This window comes from Balaenoptera physalus, assembly GCF_965194825.1.
Source record: "Balaenoptera physalus genome assembly, chromosome: 6".
NCBI classification, from domain to species: domain Eukaryota; kingdom Metazoa; phylum Chordata; class Mammalia; order Artiodactyla; family Balaenopteridae; genus Balaenoptera; species Balaenoptera physalus.
Window position 1 is genome coordinate 83240980 of NC_138885.1, and position 15568 is coordinate 83256547.

At 38.2% G+C, this 15568-nt stretch overlaps 1 protein-coding gene and 1 long non-coding RNA gene across 10 annotated transcripts in view; both read right to left on the reverse strand.

The window, feature by feature from the left end:
• Positions 1 to 15568, reverse strand: part of LOC309663466 — a 201182-nt gene that overhangs the window by 5376 nt on the left and 180238 nt on the right. The window lies entirely within an intron of this gene.
• LOC309663379 (uncharacterized protein) overlaps positions 7444 to 15568 on the reverse strand; it is a 214727-nt gene continuing 206602 nt past the window's right edge. For 7 of the 9 annotated variants that reach the window (XR_014265209.1, XR_014265210.1, XR_014265211.1 and 4 more), the window contains one exon: positions 7444 to 14596. The gene's annotated coding sequence lies outside the window, so the exon portion shown is untranslated. The remainder of the gene's footprint in view (positions 14597 to 15568) is intronic. The other 2 variants (XR_014265212.1, XR_014265215.1) reach the window with 2 other exon arrangements.

The following is a 15568-nucleotide window of genomic DNA, read 5'->3' on the forward strand; positions in this document are numbered from 1 at the left end:
TAATAGACAACAGCTTTTTTGTTTGTTTGTTTGTTTTTATACGCTATTTTTCGTGTACTAGGTAAGGTAATTTAGGCCCTAAGATATTCAAATAAGAAGCACTTTTTAAAATGGTGTATGTTGCTGGTAAATTCCGTAATGGTCTATTATATTAGGCTTTTGCCAAAAGGCATTGTAGTAAGAGCCTTTGTTTTTAAGCTGGGCATTGTTTTTCCATTAATACTGCAGTGCTCAAATTCACAAAAAAGTGCAGTGGAACAAAGGGCAGTAGTTCTGCTTTTCTTTCCTCCTGGTAAGAAAAGCAGCTGTGAGTTTTCTTTGTCCGTTTGAAGATTTAATGTTAGGAGCTGAGGTGCTCTTTCTTTGGATATCATTTTAACAATTCCCATTCTGTGCGCTTTCATTCTCAGGGTTTGCTTAGCTAAACCCTAGGAAGCTGCGGTCTTGACCAGCTGGCACTTGCTTTCTGGTCTCATCAGCTTCTATTCCAATAGCCACTCAGTAGAAAATTAATTGTTTTTCAGTTGTTTTCTTCCAAATCTTGGAATCATTTGCTTCATTCTCTTTGGTTTGAAGATCATTTTCAAAATCTGGAGTTAATCACAGTACAGCGTAAACCACAATCTCTTCCTCATTAACTTTTTTTTTGCTGGCATGGTGGCCAGATCCCTCTCCTCAGTTACATAAAATTCAACAAAAATCTAAGCTTGTAAGGAAAATAGTCTCAGCTTCTCAGCGTTTAAGGAGGAAACTGGGAACAGAATTTAATTCCATGTTCACCAAAAGGCCTGGCAGTACTGAGAGAAATATCAATAGATCAGCCAGCTTACCTTATCATTTCACTTAGTTTTTTAATGTTTTTTTTTTAAATCCAGTTTTGAGACATAATTGACATTTAGTTTTAGATATACAACATAATGATCTGCTATGTGTGTATTATTGTGAAATGATTATCACAGTAAGTTTAATTAACATCCATCACCTCTCATAGTTAATTTTTGTGATGAGGACTTGTAAGAGTACTCTCTTAGGTCATTTCACTTATACTCATCCCAACTTTCTTTTTTCTTTTTTCTTTTCCTTTCGTTCTCTCACCAATTAATGGATCTGGCATATTCTCTTTTAAAATATTTTTGTTTAACGACGTACACATCAGAAATGTACACAAACCAGAAATGGACCTATCAAAGAATTTTTACATCCATGTAACTAGCACCGAAAAAAGAAGCACCCCAAAGATAGCACCCAGGAGCCCCCTTCTCCATCCCAGACATAATTCCTTATAAAAGTAACTTTTCTCTTGTTTTCTAGTACTATATATTAATTTTGCCCATTTTTTTTTACTTCCTATAAATAGAATCATCCAGTATATACTCCTCCTTCTGGCCTCTTTCATTCAAACTACTTCGAATTTTAGATTTTGATCTTTTCCGGGACTAGCGATATCATACTCTCGTGACGGTGGGCAGTGGCTGCAGCCGCAGCTCCCAGTCAGCTCCGTGATCACGAGGGGAAACAGCTGATACACTTACAACCATTCTGTACCCATATAACCTTCTGTTTTTCACTTGCAGTATAGTATTCAATAAATCACATGAGATATTCAACATTTATTATAAAACAGGCTTTGTGTTAGGTAATGTTGCCCAACGGTAGGCTAATGTAAGTGTTCTGAGCATGTTTAAGGTAGTCCAAGCTACGCTATGATGTTCCATAGATTAGGTGTATTAAATGCATTTTCTATTTACGATATGTTCAACTTACAATGGGTTTATCAGGAGCGTAACCCCATCGTAAGTTAAGGAAGATCTGTAATTGTGAAATTCATTCATATTATTGCATGTAGCTAAAGTTTGTTCTCCTGGCTGTATAATACTTCATCATGTGGGTAGATGGCACTTTTGTAATCCACGTTGCTGTTGATGGGCATTTGGCTGCTGCAAACATTCTTGTGCACGTCATTTGGTGAATATCTGTACACATTTCTGCTGGATATACACCTAGGGATAGAGCTGCTGGGTCATAGGGTAAGATATGTTCAGCTTTAGTAGATTCCATCAAACTGACTTCCAAAGAATCTGTACCACTTTACACTCGCCCCAGCAGTGTATGGGGTCGCAGTTGCCACACCTGGTATTGTCAGTCGTTTTCATTTTGATCCTTCTGATGGCTCTTTAATTTGCATTTTCCTGGTGACTAATGAGCTCAAGTACCTTTTCAATATTGGCCATTTGCTTATCATCTCTTGTGAAGTGCCTATTCAAGAATTTTGCCATTTTTTCTGTTGAGGTTGTCTGCCTTTTTGATTTGCACGTGTGTTTTGGATATGAGACCTTTATTGGATGTGTGTGTGGTCAGCATCTTCTCACAGTCTGGTTTCCTTTCTACTCTCTTACCAGTGTCTTTTGATGAATAGACATTCCATTTTAGTGTAGTCCAGTTTGCCGATTCTTTTCCTTATGGTTGGTACTTTTTAGTTTGCAGTTTACAAAATATTTGTTTACCCAAGGTTATGAATAGATTTGCCTGTGATTTCTTCTAGAAGCTTTATTGTTTTGCCTTTCACATTGAGCTCTTTAGTTTATTGGAATTTTTGTTTGTTTTTGTTTTTGAATGGTGTGAGGTAGGGAGTCAAGATTCATTTTTTTTCCATATGGATACCCAGTGGACCCGGCACCTTTCATTGAAAAGGTCATCCTTGCCCCACTGCACTGTTTATTCTCTGTTCTATTACATTGATTATGTATCTTTGTGTCAATAGTAAACTGTGTCAGTTATTATAGCTTTGTGACATGTTGGCATAGTCACTTAGAAGGGAAATTCATAACTCTTAGAGGTCCTACGTTCTTGTGATAGGAGGGGGAAAAGCATTAAAACTAATAAATACACATTTTCAGGTATTTTGAGTAGTGATAGAGTTCTAAAAATTTGGACTTCTAAAATTAGCCCTTCACTAGCCACAGGGATTGGGTATGGAAGTTCCTAATGGGATCATATGGGGAAAATATTCAAGGTTTCCTTGAAGTAAATTAACAACTTCTAATTTTATGTGATATTTTGGTTTTCCATTAACTCATTGGTTCCTATCCATATTACTAATCATCCCCATTTACAATTTTCCATAAAGTCTTCATAAAATTATCATGTAAGTGCATGTGAGTATTTTCTTTTGTTTCTAGGTGTTTCCCTCTTCGATTAAGTTCTTTGATGGTAGATAATGAGAGACCTCTGAGGGTTTTTCTGGTTCTTTAACAATCTTCTACAATATTTTTTCAGTCTTTTACAGCAGCTTACATTGTGCAGTGATAATGGTTTGTAGATGCGTCCAGGCGGTGCTGCAGGCGGAGTCCACATCTTTGGCTTCTCTGGTACTCCCACACTTCTTTTAATTAGAAAGAAATGATTTTTCTAAATCATTTCCTAGTAATCACCCAGTCCATTCTCTTGTGTGCAGTTCTGAGCTAGTTAAATTCAGAATTGCCTTCTCTAAAATGATCACTGCAAACTCAGCTTTCCTGAGGTCGAGATTTTAATTGACAGAGTGGAGCAGGAAAGGCATATGGATCCTTTTTTTTTTTTTTTTTTCTCCACGAGGGGCAAATTGTAGGCAAACAAAAACATGTTTAATATTGATTTTATATGCAACAATAATAATTTCCCAGAAAGGTACGCATATCTGTAAGTCGAATAAGGAAGAAGTTTGTATGGGTCTCAGCTCATACACAGAAGGGAGAGGGATGGAGTTGTTGAGGCACTGCATAGAAGAAAATAAAACTTTCTTCCATTTAGAAACCTGAAAGTAATCCTTCAGCTACAAGGTCATCTTCATTGTTTATTCAGTAATATAATGTATATGGTAGTATTGCCATTCTATTGTCTCTTAGAATATATTCTATCTTCTGAAAGGGGATAGTGTTATATTTAAGCAGAGTAATCATAGTGACTCATTCTCCTTGTTATAGCCCCTAAAAATGACCTGAAATGAATTTCCAAAAGTTTGAAAACCTCTTTTAGAATAAAGCTCACGGAAGATAGAACTGTATCTATTAGATAGGATTCGGCACCATTTTATTCAATTGAAACTACCGAATACTTTTTGATGGGGGAAAATCAGTAAGTTTCTATTAAGATGTCCCAGCTGGCATTTTTGAGAGTCAAGTTCAAAAAGGGCTTGACAAGTTTAATGCTGCCCAGGCATACCATTTACTCAGGAGGGGAGACAATTTACTTCTATCATTGTTTTGAAGGATTTGGGTGACTATAAACAAAAATAAAAAGAAAGATGTTCATAGATGTCTTTTTGTTGGAAAACATGGTCACTTTACTATAGCTTTGAATATAAATGGGGAGAAAGTTCTTGTGTCTGGGTATTATGGACTCACTCGGCACAAATTAAGGTAGAGATTCAGGAAATGTCAGTAGTTGGAACCTAGTCTTTCTGATCATCTCAGAGGCTGTTTGGTAACAGCTGTCTTTACTTCCTTGCACAAGCTGGACTTGGATCTGAAAAAAAAAAAATGGGATCTGGTAACATTAAAGGAAAAGCAGTTGGGAGCTGTTGCTGAAACATTATAAAAAGGGAAGGAAATCCACCCCCCAATTTGTTCCTTCCACTAGAAAAGAAACCCCACAGATGAAGATGCCATGTGGTGTCTTGAGCTGCCCACACCAGACACACAAAGTTCGTTTGAAACAATATATTTCACAAGTGTGGTTTGATATGTACAGATGCAGACACACCATTCATATCCCTAAGGATGCCATTTCTGATGGGCACTTGTGGCTAATTAGGAAAATTGGTGCAGGTCTGCTCTACTCATCCTGGATTGCTTAGAAGTCATCGTTAGTCACATGGTTGCCACTTACCTCCCAAACAAACCCATCTTTGAATACTTTGGGGCAACCACTTCAGGATTTCATTATACCATTGACCCTTGAACAACATGGGTTTGAACTTCGCAGGTCCACTTACATGTAGATTTTTTTTCAACAGCAAATATTGTAGTACTACACGATCCACAGTTGGTTGAATCCCTGGGTGCTGAACCACAGGTACGGAGGAACCACGTATATGGAGAGCCAACTATAAATTATACATGAATTTTCGACTGTGTGGAGGATTGGTTCCCCTAACCCCCACATTGTTCAAGGGTCAATTATATTTTCTGCTGAGACATGGTACATTCTAGTAATGGGAACTGCTTTATGTTGAGTGTAAAAATATATATTCTTCCAGTTTTGACGTTGAGGCCTATTTTGATGTGATCGAGTCACTTATTTTTCAATAATTGCATTACCATTTGTTCTTTTCATGAAGCTAATAAAATGTCTTGAAACCAAAATCAGATCCCTGAATGGGCCATTTTGCTTTATCTTAGACTTCACCTCAACAAGTCTTGCCAAATGTGTATCACTAGACAAAAATGCCAGCTGATTGCTTGGTAGAAACCTGACACTGCTATTCAAATGAAGGTACATTGAGAGTGTCTCACAGGTTGCCACCTTGATTTAGAATGTGGATGCTGAGGATTAAAAGTGTTAGTGAAGGAAAAGCACTTTCAACTCTTACCTAAAAAGAGAATCTTTCCTTTACACATTGGAGTTTCAAGAATAGCCATGAAACAATATTGAGAACATCTGTCATCTAGTTGGGTGGATCCCAAATGTTTTCTAGTATGAAGACCCCTTCTTAATTTATTCATGACTGCCTGCATGATGGTGGTCATGCTTTTAGCATCTTCTGATTGGGTAGGTACATAACTTTTCTAAGTTGATTACTTAAGTAAATTTGCATTTGCTTAATCATAGAACATCTCAGCACATTTGCAAAAAAAGGAACTACATACGTTTGCAGTCATCAGTACAATCAACAGACAGAACTTCATGTGGAATCATGGACCCCTTGCAAATACTCCATAGTCTGAGAATTGCCAATCTGTATCTTCCAATTCCTTTACATCACAGATAAGAAAAATCAGGGCCCAGAGAAATTCAGTGATTGGGCCAAGTTTTTATGGTCTCTGGTAGAACTAGATTGCAATTCATGTCTCCTGGTTTTTCTACTCCCCACCACAGGCTCCCTTAGTTGGATTAGAAAAGGATGATCAAACTCCTGAATTTTCATTTATGAATTTATAGTGCTGGGTATTAATGGGAGATGCCACAATATAAAAAACATGCAGGAAAGATGGAACCCCAATGTGGAAGCGCAAACTGGCAGTGCCCAGCACATGGTAATTGTTCAGTAGATAGAGCAGATAGAAGCACAACTTCTCCATTTCTAACCCTCTGTCCCTCCACCTCCACCCTGCCCGAGTGTTCCAGTTCCCTTAAACATGAAGATTTCACTTGTCCTTGTTCATTCAATTTATACAATTGAATGTTCAAACCTGCTTTTCCCAAAGATATTTATTTATAATAATTCAACTCCCACCTCTGTCCACTCTCCCCACCACCAATAATTTTGTGTCATAACTTTGTGAGACCATCCCACTGGCAGGAAGTGTGGCACAAGCAGATGGATTGTTCTAAATTCCCAGGCAAATATTTCAGAAAGAAATTTTCTCTCTTGTGATCCTGGAAAGTAACATTTATATGAATAATTAAATAAGTCTTCCCCTGGTCTTCATTCATTCTTTCTGGTATTATAGAAGCTATCGCTAAGCGAATTAAGATGGTGTATATTCCAAAAACAAATCTTATCTTTAAGTATCAACTATCCTGCAGCAGGAACACCCATTTCAGAAATATATTTGCATCTTCCCTACGTCCATGAAATTGTTACTTGAATCCTACTGGACTTAGCTTTTTGTAGAAGAGCTGATAGAGCTGTCCAGGGAAGAGTGCTTCGTGCCAGGCAGAGTCAGATGTTAACTCAGATGATCCTTTCCTGGGTTCAGGGCTCTTTCAGACAAGTCGATAGTAGACTCTTCTGATTTCCCCAAAGGAAAGAGGAGAGAACAGATACCCTCAGCTGTCTGAGAAGACATAGAGCAGTTAGGTATTTTATCTCTTAGGGGAAATTGTTACTTTAAGTTTATTTGATAGTGACCATGTGTAAAGTAACAATATTAAGTCTGTATGAGACTCGGCACTTCATTTTTTTTTTTTTTTTTTTTTAGAACAATGTGGCTGCTTGCAACACACCATTTATTTAATAGGAAGGATCAGGGAAACAGATTGAGTTCCATGAGGCTGCAGTAAGCCAATGCCTGCAACCTCAGATAAACAAAGTAATGATGGGTGTTCGTACAGATTTGCACTGCTTAGACTCTGGGGGCCCTGACATCTTTTAGGAAGAGCCTTTTAGAGCAGATTGGAAGCTCCTTCTACAGTTGGTCAGCTCCATTTGTTTGTTTTGTTTTGTTTTTGTTTTGTTTTTGGCGGCGTTGGGTCTTTGTTGCTGCGCGTGGGTTTTCTCTAGTTGCAGCGGGTGGGGGCTACTCTTGTTGCGGAGCATGGGCTCTAGGCATGCCGGCTTCAGTAGTTGTGGCACATGGGCTCAGTAGTTGTGGCGCATGAGTTCTAGAGCGCAGGCTCAGTAGTTGTGGTGCACAGCCTTAGTTGCTCCATGGCATGTGGGATCTTCCCGGACCAGGGATCAAACCCGTGTTCCCTGCATTGGCAGGCGGATTCTTAACCACTGCACCACCAGGGAAGTCCCACTCCATTAGTTCTTAATCCTGGTTTACAAACACACACAGCCCAGGGCTTCTATAGCACACACTGGGCTCATGTTTATTTTTTTAAGGACAAACCTTCACTAATGCTCACTTCGCCCTGTTATTTTCCTTGCTTATCTCAATCTCTCTAATCCCTCCATCTCGAAACCTTCTCAGGACAAGTGCAAAGCAGCAGCCCAGATTATTGGCATTGGAGTGTGGCCCTGAAGATATCTGGGGAGGATTGCTCACAAGTTTCTCAACAAATTAGTAACTCAAAATCAGTGCTTTTGATAAATTGATATTAAATTGATGAAGATTAAAATGGCCCACAGTAAATTGTGTTCCAGATGAAGATATGATTAGAGAACACCTGTATAAAGCCTGTGACTGTGATCTCCACCTTGGTTGTCCTCTGAAGCAGATCTGGAGAAGTCTACTCTTCAAAATGACAGCAACATCAGGTCCTCACTTAAAAAGTAGAGGTTTGACACCCTCCTTTTCTTCACCTGCATGTGGTACTTATCCTGGCCCTAGGAGCCCTGCACGAAGGGTAGTCAGCAGCCCTCAAAAGACACAGCCCCAGAGCTACATACGCTGCTTCAGTGTGGCAGCCTGGCACTTCTCCACTTCTGAGGAGTTGATATGTTGGAATCCACTTCCAGTCAGAGAAAAATCAAAAACAAGTTATCAGAAAGAAATGTAAAAAGTAAAATGATGAGAGACAGAATTTACAAAAATGCTAAACTTTTCAGAATATGCCTAAGAAAGACATATTTGTATTATTCCACTGGGGATAGATTTTGTTGTTCATGGGTATATTCTGTATAGCACATGTTTCTTTAAAAAAAAAAAAAGTAAGCTATTACTTTTTCTGTTGCCTCTCTTATTTTCTAGGCCCCCAAATAGAATAATTCTGTTACTGAAGAAAATTAGAATAATATGATCAGGTATGTTACAAACAAAAATGGCTACAGTTTTGAAAGTATTTTTTCAACTACTGAAGTACAGAGTAATAGTGTGGTGGTTTCAGCATCTTAAGCATGTCCTTCAGCACTTGGTGTGAGTGGCAGCTAATAGAGCAGAGACAGCCTGGCAGACTGCCGCCTGAGCACCAAGTGGCTCTTGAATCTACACAGCTGGTGCTTTGGACCGTAAAGAGAAATAATTACATCTGCATACTTTAATTTATGCTTCATTTAAGTTTTGTAGGGAATAGCTTACTACTTTTCCCCTTGAAAACCTTGGGGCTTATATGCTAAGAAGCTAACATATAGACTCTTCCTTCTTCTATTTCTGTCACTTATTCAACATGGGGAGCCTTATTTGCATTTAAATTTTAGATATGGGGCCTCTCTTGACCTAACAGTCATAAGATTTCCATGTGCTTGTGACTGACAGATGGATATTTAAAATAATCAAACATATGTTATTCTTTGAAACCATATGATTCTCTTGTGGCTAAATTTTTCTCCAAAACAGAAGGTGTTCAGAATCCTCCGCTCTGAAGGTGGTGTGTGTGCGCGCGCGCATGTGCATATGGGTAGACATCAAAAAAAAAAAAAAGAAAGAAAAAGGAAAAATACCTCATTATGCACTTGCTTCTTTGAACTTTAACCTCATCTTGCAAATAGGCAGATTTCCTTATCTGTGATGCATCTCATCAGGAAGTACTGGAGATATTTTTGTAACTATTTTGCAACATAATCCTGCCTCTTTCTGCCTCCCTTGAAAACAATATGTCCTGTCCCTCAAAGACCATAACGCTTCGGTTAAAATTTTGAAAAAGCAAAATAACAAAATAGAATTCCATGCTCTGTATCTACCATGCCCCACCATGCAAAGTCCCAGATGCCAGACCCCTAAACACCACTGTTAATTCCTTCCCTACTGGAAAAATGTTGCTTCCCTTCATGCCATCAGGAAGATGCGCCATCTCTCTCTGCAGGGTGCACTAGTGTGTTGGCTCTAGGCCATTCTGACAGACTGATGGGGAAAAAGGGTGAGAGAGATAGGAGGACCGATGATGACGCCATGGAGACGGGGATGTGGCCGAGCAGTCTGAACAGAGCAGCGGGCAAGGCACAGACACCAGGGCTAAGAATGGAGGTTTGAGCCGGATGATAAGTGGGAGGAAACATGGCTGTGTGCAGAGGCAGTTCGAGTTAGATGGTTTACCGACTAATAAAGTGTCTATTATACCCTTACACTTCTCCTGCCACTTAGTCTGCCAGAGCTCAGTTATAAAGATAATCTCATTAAATCAAGTTATTTGTCTAAATCAAGTTATTTGTCTAAATCATAAAAATTAACTTTTCAGAAAGACAGCGTAGGAACTTTCTAAGGACGAAACATCTTGTATATTTGAATGATGTGGCATTTTAGCTCCCTCATCTCCCCACGACTCCACTCCCATTGACCTGCTCTGGACAGTATCGCTTCTTGCCCGCGGAGGACATCGCCTCCCCACACTTCCTTCCTTCTACGCCACCTTCTCCTAGGGGTGCTGTGCCTCATCTCTGTCCTTCTGTTCTCTCAGCTTGGTTCACTGCATCTCTGGAAAGTTTATTCTTTTCTGCTTACACACACTCTTTATAATCTCCTTCCTTCTTGCCCTTTAGCCTCTCAGTTTTCTCAGGAGAATTATATTTCTTCTTCATCTTCGTGGCATTTTTGAGCCAAAAAATGTGTGCTAATCATGGCAAAGTAACACTTCCTTTAGAGCACTTGGCTAACTTTGAATGTTTACATTCCTTAGTGAGATTCTTTTGTGAATTTCTCTCTCCCCTGCAGGAGAATAACTCCATGAAGGTGGTGACTTTGGTTTTTCTCACTTCTTTTATTATATTCCCAGCTTCTATATAGTGGCAGGCACAAGGCAGACATTCAACAAATATTTGCTGAATTATTGAATGAATGAATGTAGTATTTATTGAGCACCTACTATATATCAGATACTATTCTAGGTACTGGGATATAATGACAAATAAAATTGACAAGTCCCTAGACTCCTGGAGCTTATGTTCAATTAATAAATGCAACAAATTATCCTCATTTAAATAAAAGAAAAAGCAACTGGAAGTAGACATCATAAGAAAACCAGTATGATCAAGCTCTAAAGTCCTTGAAAGTAAACATAAGATTGTATCTCCTTATCTTTTTCTAGTTAAAACTTTTCCTTAAGTGCTGCTTTCCAGTGAAAATATTTTTTATTTTACCTCGTTATTTTTCTCTCTTAATGACTAATATTATATAGTATTATTTTCAACTATATGTCATTGCAAACATAATGTTCCAGCCACATTATAATATGAATAAGCTTTGGATATGAGCATAGGATCCCAACTATCTTTTAGAACAACTTTTGAAGAAAAGATATTCATGTGTCTAACAATGAACTTAATTAACTTTTGGAATACAGCCTATCTGTGTGGTTAGAGGGGATTTCAGCATGGGCAAAACCCAATGAAATGTTGGAGGAAGCATTACAGTGTTAATAACCTGGCTTTTAAAAAATAGTTGTAAATATTTTATCTACTCATTGCTCCAACATCATCATTATTAAGAGGAAGAACTTGATCATGGCCCTGCAATGTAGGTGTTAGTCCTGGTTCTTCTTCCCCAGTTGTGGTCTATCTATACGTCACTCAAACTTTTCTTCTTCCAAAGGGAAAAATCAAACAAGAGAGGCTGTCCCAACATTGATGTGGAAGACCGTTCACCAACTAGATAAGGTGGTAAACCTTTTCCACAAGTTGCATGAATTCTCATTAGACATTAAAATTAAAAGGCATCCTCCCAATGAAAATACTATATTGATTTTGTAGAATTTCTTTTATTTTCCTGCATTATTGCTTCCCTTTCATTCATTTATTCATTCATCCATTAAATACTCAAAAAGATGAATATTATGACGACTATGTAATGACATAAAAAGTGTATAATACTCCCTGTAAAAGTCTGGAAATAAAAATTGGGCCCTATGTACAAAATATATACATATGCTACATGTAACATTGTCATTGCAGTTAAAAGACTGAATTTAAAAGTTATTGTAGCAGTGACTTTAATTTGAGTCTAACTCAAGTTGAATCTTTTGCTATCTTCTCTGTCATTTATTTCATACAATTATGACTGTGGCAAAAAGGAACAAGCATACTAATATTTAATATTAATAACATTTAAAAAGGAATGGCATATATTCATTCAAATATATTTCATCTTACAGTAAAATTTTTATTCATATCAAGGCTGCTTAAATATTTTCAACTACTTTGATAATAACCTTCTTAAAAATGAAATCTGTTTCCTGCTGAGGCAAATGCTTTCTTGTGAGTCTTGTTACCATTGCTGAGAACAACTAAGTGTGTATTTTCTCATGTGAATCATGGAGTAGTGAGAGGTGTAGTGTGTCTACCTATTGCATAGGAGTGAGCTGAAGTGTCAAACAAGCATTTACTTGTACAGACGTGCTATCCCGAAGACTCTACCTCTCCTATGAACTAGAATTTTCTACGTGTGTCCTCATTTAAAGAAAAACTGGTAGAGAGATCTGTACTTGGAAACCATAATTTGGGGATAGTTTTGCTTCACCAAAGATTTTTTTCTTTTAGGAAAGCTCTCACCATGGACCTTATTTAGATAGCCAGCAACATCAGTGAGTTTTTAATACTGAGTGTCTAACTTCAAAAAGACTGATATTGTTTAAAGGGGAGGTAAGACTCCTAGGTTCCCTTTACGTAATTCTCCGCATCCCACTAGATCACCCTCTTTTGGCTTCAGCGCCCCTAACTGAATGAGCACATTTTCTTTTTTCATTTTTCCAGTCATGATGAGCCTTTTCTTCATTACCTGAGGGTGTAGTCTCCTAAGAATGTGCACCTCCTGCTTAAAGCATTCTGCTCAGGGCAGGTATGATGAACTCCTCAGCTAAGAGGTGCTGGTTGGATTTTTTTTCTAGATCAAAGCTTTCATCTTGATTCATTAGGGAAAATGCCACATAAATCACTGAGTCAGTGATATCCCTGGAGTGCAGCATTTGTCTCCATCAGAAAGGGTCTGCAGTCTTCAGTGAGGGGAAGCGAAGGACTTGCTTAAGGCTGGCTCTTGAGAAGATGGTTTTCACCCTATCTCATGTCCAGTGTGGGAAGTAGGACAAAGGATTTTAGGAGAGTAAGAATCAAAGGCAGACCAGCTCTCGCCTGATATGGACGGTACTTGAGCAGGACAGATGTTCCAAGTCACATGTGGAGAAGTATTTGTGGTTGGATTCTGTTTGAAACTGATTGTTGATACTCTCATGAGACAGCCTGTGACAAACTGTATAATAAAAATGTTAAAAATAGCATATTTATTCCCTGGAAAAGCTGAGTTCCCACAATTCAGTGAGCTGGGAAAATTGCTAAACTTTTTGGACACAAAGTGCTGATTCTCTGTTCTTATAACCCTTTCATTACACATAGGATTTTTTCATTATAATTTTTGTTTTTCTGAACTGTTTCAGCTAGCCTTTTTAAAAAAATAATAAATAAGTCAACTTATATAGTTGAATAAAAATTTTAAATCCAAGTAAAATGTACATGCAATATCGATAAATTACAAAATGACAGTAAATTTTTCAGAAAATTCTATGCATATACCAGCCCTGCCCATTAGAAATATAATGTGAGCCACAAATGCAGTTCACATATGTAATTTTAAAATTTCTAGTAGTCACATTAAAAAAGTAAAAAGAATCAAATAAAATTAATTTTAATGATATATTTAGTATATTTTATTTGACCCCATATATCCAAAAATCTTATCGTTTCAACATGCAATCAATGTAAAAAAGTTATTGAGGTATTTTATATCTTTTTATTGAATTAAATTTTCAAAATTCAATGTATATTTTATACTTACCACACAGCTCAATTCAAACTACCCATATTTCAAATGCTCAGTTACCACATGTAGCTAGTGGCTACCGTATTAAAGGTCACAGGTCTATACCATAACAAACATTTGAATAGAAGTTTGAAAAAAATAATTATCTAAATATATGTAGATATTTACCAGTGTTTCCTAGGGCCTTTCATGTACAATGGATGCATAGATCTTGGTTGAGAATGTAGGAGATGAAGAATACATAAAGACAGAGTAGGGAAATACTTTGTGTGGTATGACTGAGGTGAACTAGAATGAGAAATGTTTGGACTATCTAAGTAGTTTCATATTGGGTTTGCCAAAAAGTTTGTCTGGGTTTTCGTAATGTCTCATGGGAAAACACGAACGAACTTTTTGGCCAACCCATAGATTTCAAATAGCACTATGTATCAGAAATGCTTTTGGCTGCAAGTAACACAAACTGAATTACAGTGACTGTGATGGTTAATTTTATGTGTCAACTTGGCTGGGCCATAGTACTCGGACATTTGGTCAAATATTATTCTGGATGTTTCTGTGAGGGTGTTTTTGGATGAGGTTGACATTTAAACAGGTGGACTTTGAGTAAAGCAGATTGCCCTTCATAATGTGGGTGGGCTTCATCCAATCAATTGAAGGCTTTAATAGAACAAAGACTGACCTCCCCCAAGCATCTGTCAGCAAATGGCCTTTGGACTTGAACTGCAGCATCAACTTTTCCTTGGGTCTTCAGTCGCTGGCCCACCCTGCAGTTTTGGACTTGCCAACCCTATAAATCATGTGAACCAATTCCTTAAAATAAATCTCTTTCTATATATAGACACATCTTATTAGTTCTGTTTCTCTGTATAGTAAATTAAACCAAGAAGGGTTTATTTTGTCACAGAAGAAGATATCTGGAGGCAAATAGGTGCTGACTTTGGTTCAGCAGCCTGTTGATGTCATGGCAGTGTCTCTGATTCTCTTGACCTTTCCCTCATGCTTACTGCCACATTTTTGCAAAATGGATGCTGCATCTCCAGACACCACATCTGCATTCAAGGTAGGGAGGGAGGGAAGAGGGATGGAAGGAAGGAAGGAAGGAAGGAAGGAAGGAAGGAAGGAAGGAAGGAAGGGAGGGAGGAAGGACGGGAGGGAGGAAGGGAAGGAGGGAAGGAAGGAAGGAAGGAAGGATGGGAGGGAGGGAGGGAAGGAAGGAAGAAAGGAAGGGGAAGGGAGGGAGGAAGCAAGAAAGGAAAGAAAAGAAAGAAAAAACTGGGATGATGTTAAAAAAACAAAACTTTCAGAATCCTCCCCTGTAATCTTCTATTGTATCACATTGTATCACAAAGTCACTACTAGCACAAAGGTGGCAGGAAAATCAAGTGCTTTGTTTTTCCAGCCTCTATAGTAGAAAATAGCAAGAGAGGAAGAGATTGAAATTGACTATTGGATCAACCAATCCACAGTGTCAAAGACTAAGTGGAAATTGGTACAATCCTTTGGAAGGGAGTATATAAATATATACACTATAAGCCATAACAATTCCAAGCATTCTATAACTGAAGCATTAAGATATTCCTTTCATCATTATCTATAATTTTGGATTATACACCCATTGTTTTGGCTGCCCAGCCTCTAATACCTTTTCCATTTAGAAGGGAATACAAGAATATCAGTGAGGCAGAACCCACCACAGAAGTTAAAAGCAGCAGATATTTTTCCTCCTTGGGTCATGGGACCTTCACACTGACTCAGACACTTGCGGAATTTTGGGTCTTTGGGGAGTGATGCAGGGCTCAAGGTCCATTAGAGATTATTTGAATCTGCTGCTCTACAGTCCAGGGTGCCGGGCCAAACACCAGAGGTGGCCATGCTTGGTGAGGAGGCTGATAGTACTGACCTCACAGGTTTCTTAGGCAGAGAGGGTGAGATGATGCTTAGCAGAGCACCTGGCATATAGTCAGCCCTCCATGCACATTTCCTCTGTGTATTACGTGATATCACAGATATCTTTCTTCCTT